At 44.6% G+C, this 6,777-nt stretch overlaps 1 long non-coding RNA gene across 2 annotated transcripts; it reads left to right on the top strand.

Moving 5' to 3' along the window:
• The first annotated feature begins 447 nt into the window (after window positions 1-447).
• Window positions 448-1,827, top strand: LOC136792093 (uncharacterized). 2 transcript variants are annotated; one of them, XR_010835256.1, is made up of 2 exons: window positions 448-792; window positions 1,687-1,827. It is a non-coding gene; the product is annotated as an uncharacterized lncRNA (long non-coding RNA). The 2 variants fall into 2 exon arrangements; XR_010835257.1 differs by having other exon boundaries at window positions 448-809.
• The last annotated feature ends 4,950 nt before the right edge of the window (window positions 1,828-6,777 follow it).

Genomic DNA, 6,777 nt, shown 5'->3' with positions numbered 1-6,777 from the left:
TACTGCCTTAAGTAGCCTATGTCGGCAAACCCAAACCTAAGCCTATAGTACCTCAAGGTTAGGAAATCAAAACCTAAGGACAACCAATCCAAACAGCCAACTAGACTTTCTCAAATAAAGCAGCCACTTCAGCTATAGCCAATCAAATAATTTCCTTGCCTTCCATCTCTGTTCTTTACACATCTTTCCCTTAGCTCTTAACCAGTGTTTTGGTACTGCCTAATTTGTATTGTTTTTTGCTCAAATAAACTCTTAAACTTTTTAATATGCCTCAATTTATCTTTTAACACCATTAACCAGTAATGCCCCACTCCTCCCTCCTCCCAGCCCTGGCAACCACCATTCTACTTTCTGTCTCTATGAGTTTATCTACTCTAGGTGTGGGGCGCGGCAAAGCGTTGCCGCAAAGCAGGGTAGAAAAAGCTGAGTTATCCATCCTGTAGCCAGTGCGCATGCGTTGAGATATGCTAACAAGGTTTTAGAGCAGTAACCAGTCCGAAGGCGACGTGTAATTATGCCTTCGATATGAACCAATCAGAGACTTGCACAGTATCCCGAATCTTATATAGGCAGCTGCCGTTACGGCTGCGGGGTCTTCCTTCCATCTTTCCTCAACCAAGCTGTACTCCAATAAAGTGTGATACGAGAAGAATCTAGCGTGTGGCGACTGTTATTCTGCTGGTCAGACGCAGCTCGCCATAAGTGGTGCCGAAACCCGGGAATCGTTGCACCCCGCATGGAGGACCGATTCAGAACTCGACACACGGAGTGAACCGTCGGAGTGAACCGTCGGTGAGTAGTCCAGTCAGGTAAATTTTCGCTTTCACTTTTGTTCCTTTTGTTGTCCTCGCGTTCTTCCTTTGTGTGTTGTCGGCGTGGCCGAGTGCGCACCCCTGGTCGGTAAACAGTTCGAGTGTTCTCCAGCTGCTTTCAGTAGGAATCGGCGGTATGGGGAATAGCTCATCTGCCGAAACTGCCATTGAGTTTCATGAACCCATTCAAGCATTATTGAGAGATCGGGGACTTAAGCTGTCACAGAAAGCCATAAGCAAGTTATTACAAGATATTGATGGCGCTGCACCCTGGTTTGCAGTGTCTGGCAGCTTGACTGTTCCATCATGGGAAAAACTCGGCAGAGATCTAACTGAGCACAGTAAGCTGGGAGAGCTTTCTCGGTGCACCCTCCCGTTGTGGAGGTTGATACACTCGTGTCTCAAAGGGGGAGGATGTGAGGATATAATTCAAAGGGGACGCAAGGCTCTTAGTATGTGTCAAGATAGTGCGTCAGAAGGCGAAAATGTAGGGACTACTGTAAATAGGCCTAAAAATCCAAGAAGAAGAAAAGAAAAACAAGCAGAAAAACAAGGGCCGGCGCCAAGATTGTATCCGCTCTTAGATGAGTTTAAAGCTTTACATTTACCTCAGGAAGAATTGAATCCCAAAGAAGAGGCAGCTTTAGAAGAGGCAGCTGCAGAGTATGAACGGGGACAGTATGGGAGTTCCCCGTGTGCTCGTCAGCCATTATATGCCCCCGCTGCGGCACGAGCTTCCGCGCTTGTACAGACCCCTGCTTCAGCCGCTAAAGAATATAGTACAGTGATGTGGAAAGATGTGTTATCCAACCAATGGAAAGGCCCGGATCGCGTTATTGCTCGATCCAGGGGATCTCTTTGTGTTTCTCCACAGGATCAGGACCCGATTTGGGTGCCGTCAAGATTGACACGGAGCGTGGAAGAGAAACTCGAAAGGGATGCCGAGTGTCGCACGGATGATGCAACAATGGATGATCATGCACTCAATAAAAGCAGAGTGATCGGAAGATTCAAATATTGCGGCTTAATGCTACCAAACTGGAGCCAGTTACTTTCGGGGACTTTACCTCTTGGCTTTCCTCTGCTTTCTCCTTTTTCAAAGAGTGGGTGGGAGTGGCTACGTTTGCAGCCTGCTGCCTGTTTGGGATTGTGCTATGTCTCTGGTTGGTCTGTCGAATTCGTATCCGAGCGCGTCGAGATAAGGTTCTGCTCACTCAGGCGCTTTTGGCTATCGGTGAAGGTGATTCCCCTGCTGCCTGGCTCTCTGCCCTGAATAATCCCAGATGACTGCCCTTGCACGGAGAGGCCTTGCTGCCATTGCACCTCCATAGGGAGCTCTGGTTTTAGGTCTCGACAGCCCTTGCACCCTGCCGCCCTATGATGGCATTGCACGCAGGAGGGTGTCGTAGATGTGCCATCGACAGCCCTTGCACCCTGCCGCCCTATGATGGCATTGCACGCAGGAGGGTGTCATGGATGTGCCAGTGGAAAACTGCCGTTGAACCGTGAGCACACCATGGTGTGAGCATGTGTACCGGCAAAACTTCACTGTGCTATAGTAAATAAATAAGGGGGAGATGTGGGGCGCGGCAAAGCGTTGCCGCAAAGCAGGGTAGAAAAAGCTGAGTCATCCATCCTGTAGCCAGTGCGCATGCGTTGAGATATGCTAACAAGGTTTTAGAGCAGTAACCAGTCCGAAGGCGACGTGTAATTATGCCTTCGATATGAACCAATCAGAGACTTGCACAGTATCCCGAATCTTATATAGGCAGCTGCCGTTACGGCTGCGGGGTCTTCCTTCCATCTTTCCTCAACCAAGCTGTACTCCAATAAAGTGTGATACGAGAAGAATCTAGCGTGTGGCGACTGTTATTCTGCTGGTCAGACGCAGCTCGCCATATCTAGGTACGTCGCATAAATGAAATCATACAGCAGTTGACCTTGGGTTCCAATATCTCCACATCCTCACCAACACTTGTTATTTTGTTTTTGTTTTGTTTAGGGTTTTTTAAATATAGTAAAGGGTGTGAGGTGGTATCTCATTGTGGTTTTTGATGAGCATCTCCCTAATGATTAGCATTTTTCCACGTGTTTATTGGCCACTTATATGTCTTCCTTGGAGAAATGTCTACTCAAGTCCTTTGCCCTTTTAAAAATTGGGTTGTTAGAAAACAATTTATTTTTAAAAATACAAATCTGACCATATCTTTTCTGCTTGAACTTTTCTTTGTTTCCCACTGTGTAACAGGAACCTAGCTGAAATTCCCTCTTTCCGTGCCCTCCGCTGGTTCGTTGGAACCTGTATCTTCTGTCTGCATAATCTCATCCTTTATGACCCAGGCCCAGCTCACTCATCACTTCCACTGGGAACTCATTTTCATAGATCCAAATTGGGTTACAGAATTTTCCCAGAGCTTGCTTTGATTTTAGATTTATTCTTTTGTATCATAAGTAGCTATTTTCTTTGTCACACTGTGAGTTTCCTGGGGGGAGGTCTGTATCTTATCCATTTTCCCAACGTTCAACTGAGAATCTGCTAGGTAATAGAGGCTCAATAGGTTTGAAGAATAAGTAAATGACTCGACAAAATTCCTTTAGGGTAGCCCTTCACAAACATTTTGGTCTCAGGAGCCCTTTACACATTTCAGAATTATTGTGGCCCCCAAAGACTTTTACTTATGTGGGTTTTAGCTATCAATATTCACCATATTAGAAATTAAAACTGAGAAACTAAAAATGATTAATTCACTAAAAATACTAATCATAAACAAATTATATGTTAAAAAATAGCATATCTTAATGAAAAATAACTATTTTCCAAAACAATAAATGAGAAATGGGGCATTGTTTGACATTTTTGCAAATGCTTTTAAAATATGGCTGTACAGGGCTTCCCTGGCAGTGTAGCGGTTAAGATGCCGCGCTTCCACTGCAGGGGGAGCTGGTTCGATCCCCGGTCAGGGAAGTTCTTCATGCCTCAAGGTGCGGCCAAAAAAAAAAGAAAAGTTCACCCCACTCCTGGGACTTCCCTAGTGGTCAAGTGGTTAAGACTTCGCCTTCCAATGCAGGGGGTGAGGGTTTGATCCTTGGTCAGGGAGCTAAGATCCCACATGTCTCAGGACTGAAAAACCAAAACATAAAACAGAAGCAATATAACAAATTCAATAAAGACTTTAAAAATGGTCCACATCAAAAAAATCTTTAAGAAAAATATGGCTTTATAGAAGACTGTTCAGCTCTCATATCTGTTTCTACATTCAGACCATTGAGATATATTGTTCTGGTTGAATTAATGAAGAAAATTCAACTTTGCATGACATATAGCTGGAAAAGGGAGGAGTATTTTAATAGCTTTTTCAGATAACTGTGGATATTCTTCAGTGATTCTACACCAAAATTCAGCCAGTGGTGGTTTTTTAAGTGCTAGTTACCACATGGAATCTGAAATCACATTAACGAATTTTTGTACTCGGTTACACTATATCTTTGGTCTATCTTGCTCTTTAAATAGAAACTTTTCACATGCACAGTTTTGTAACACACTATATTGGCCATTTTGAAAACATTGGTTTGCTGCGTTACACCAATCTTCCAAATGTTTGACTGTGGCACTTCATTGCACAATATCAAAAATCACATTCATTAATATCACCACTCATCTCCCTAGAAAGGTGTTGAAGTATTGGAAAGCCATCAGGTTCCTAATGGCAGACACCAGTTTTCCAAATGTCTCATTTTCATTTAAAAGCTTGCATCCTATCATTGGCAACAAAAACAAAAACTTGAAATGACAGGCTTATTTTTATTCATTTTCAAAAAAAATATCTTGCCAAGTACCCAAGTCTGAGTAACTAGAGTCAGTTTTTCTGTCAAGTAAAATTGATGCTCTATGAAAAAAACCAAAAAACGAAAAACGACTTATTCAGCTTGCAATTCAAACAACAGCACAAGTGTTTTTTCTTGAGCCAACCATGGTACTTCAGGACATGGCAGATGTGCTAGATGACTACGTCCCATTTCATCACATGGAAGATGGAAAAGATCAGCTTTAATAAAATTAATAATTTTTACTGCTTATTCAAGAATATTCTTTTTAATATCTTTTATTTAATCCAGTATACCCACAATATTATTTCAACATTTAATCAATATGAAATAATTACTGAGAAATTTTACATTATTTTCTCGTGCCAAGTCTTTGACATCTGGTGTATATTTTACACTCACAGCTCTTTTCAATTCAGACTAGACACAAATGTGCAAAAAGCCACTAAGTCTACTGGATTAGACAACACAGAAGTAGATCTTTCATGAACATTCTTTTTTAAAAAAATTTTTAATTAATTAATTAATTTTTGGCTGTGTTGGGTCTTCGTTTCTGTGCGAGGGCTTTCTCTAGTTGTGGCAACTTCATCACAGTGCGGTGCGCGGGCCTCTCACTGTCGCGGCCTCTCTTGTTGCGGAGCACAGGCTCCAGACGCGCAGGCTCAGTAGTTGTGGCTCACAGGCCTAGTTGCTCCGCGGCATGTGGGATCTTCCCAGACCAGGGCTCGAACCCGTGTCCCCTGCATCGGCAGGCGGCCTTCCAACCACTGCACCACCAGGGAAGCCCTCCAGGTTCTTTTTTTCATCCGTTATCTCATCTGATTTTTCACTCAGTTGGGAGAGATAAGCAAGACAAACCTTATTCTCATTTGTCACAAGATAGAGGCCCAGAAGAGGTGTGCCTTGTGCAAGGCCACGTAGGGAGTCTCCTAGTGACCTTCCCAAGGCCACCGCTTTGTGTGGGGGACTGGAATTTAGACTTCTTCCAGATTTCAGGTCTCTGAAGGCTCTCTCCACTCTCCCCACTATGGCAGGTGTGGATGCTCTGAGGGATCCTTAGGCCACTATAGTGTGTGTGCGTGTGTGTGTGTGTGCGTGTGTGTGTGTGTGTGTGAGAGAGAGAGAGAGAGAGAGAGGAGACTGTTACTCTTCATGTCTGCACAGAAAGACTTCTTCTGGGGCCTCGGAGGGCTTTCCAGCGCAGGCTACTCCTTGGCTACTCCTTGGGTGGAAACAGGGGCTATTTATCTCTGGCTGGGGTGTTCCCTTGATAGAAAAGCAGGCTTTGATTGGGAGACCTTTGATCTGTGGGTGCAGCTGGCTTGAACTTGGTTTCCTGCTGGATTTCAGACACGAGCTATGACGGCTCAGAGCATGCAGGGACTTCCCGGCAGATTCCAGCTCCTTTATCACCCTCCACACACCAGTGATATGGGTCTGGGAAGCATCTGCAAGTGGCCGATCTCATCCTGTCCCTATAGAGGTTTCTCAACAGTCCTGACATCTAGACGCTTCATGATTACAACCTGCCTCATTACATTTTATTAGGTGTCCAGGTCTTCACATTGCTCCCTGTGGACTCCAGGAGGTAACTTTAAAATTTTTCCTGGAGAAAGTGTCTGAGTGACAGAGAGACAAGTTTTTGACATGCGTGGCCCTCAGCTGACCGCCTGTGTGCCCTGCTCTGCTCACACACAGAGCAGCCGGCCTTGCCGCACAATCAAGCGCCTTAGCTCAGCCATTAAACCCTGTTTGAAGTTTTATTTCCCTCTATTCTTGCTATCTCAATGGGCAATCGCTCCCAGGACATTTTGTAACAAATAGCATTTTCTGTTCTGCTGAGAACACAGACCCCTGGCCTGCAGCCTGGTTATATTTGAGAGCCTAGCCCATCCCTTCCCCCGAATGTGAACCTCATTCTTTCTTGTTCCTTGTTTTTTTAAAAAATATTATTTTTCCCCCGAGGGCCTCAAGTGTACAGAATTGAGGTATACGTATGCCCCAGTCATGTCGCACTAACGTCAAGGCCTGTCTTGTTTTGTTTTACTTTCCCCCCCATCTCTACCCCATCCTCTCCCTCTACGGGAACCCACTTGTATTGTAAGGCCTGAGATGCCATTTGCTTCCTGGACACCTCTGA

Source organism: Kogia breviceps, chromosome 11 (genome assembly GCF_026419965.1).
Source record: "Kogia breviceps isolate mKogBre1 chromosome 11, mKogBre1 haplotype 1, whole genome shotgun sequence".
NCBI lineage: Eukaryota > Metazoa > Chordata > Mammalia > Artiodactyla > Physeteridae > Kogia > Kogia breviceps.
This window is presented reverse-complemented; position numbering and strand designations above follow the sequence as displayed.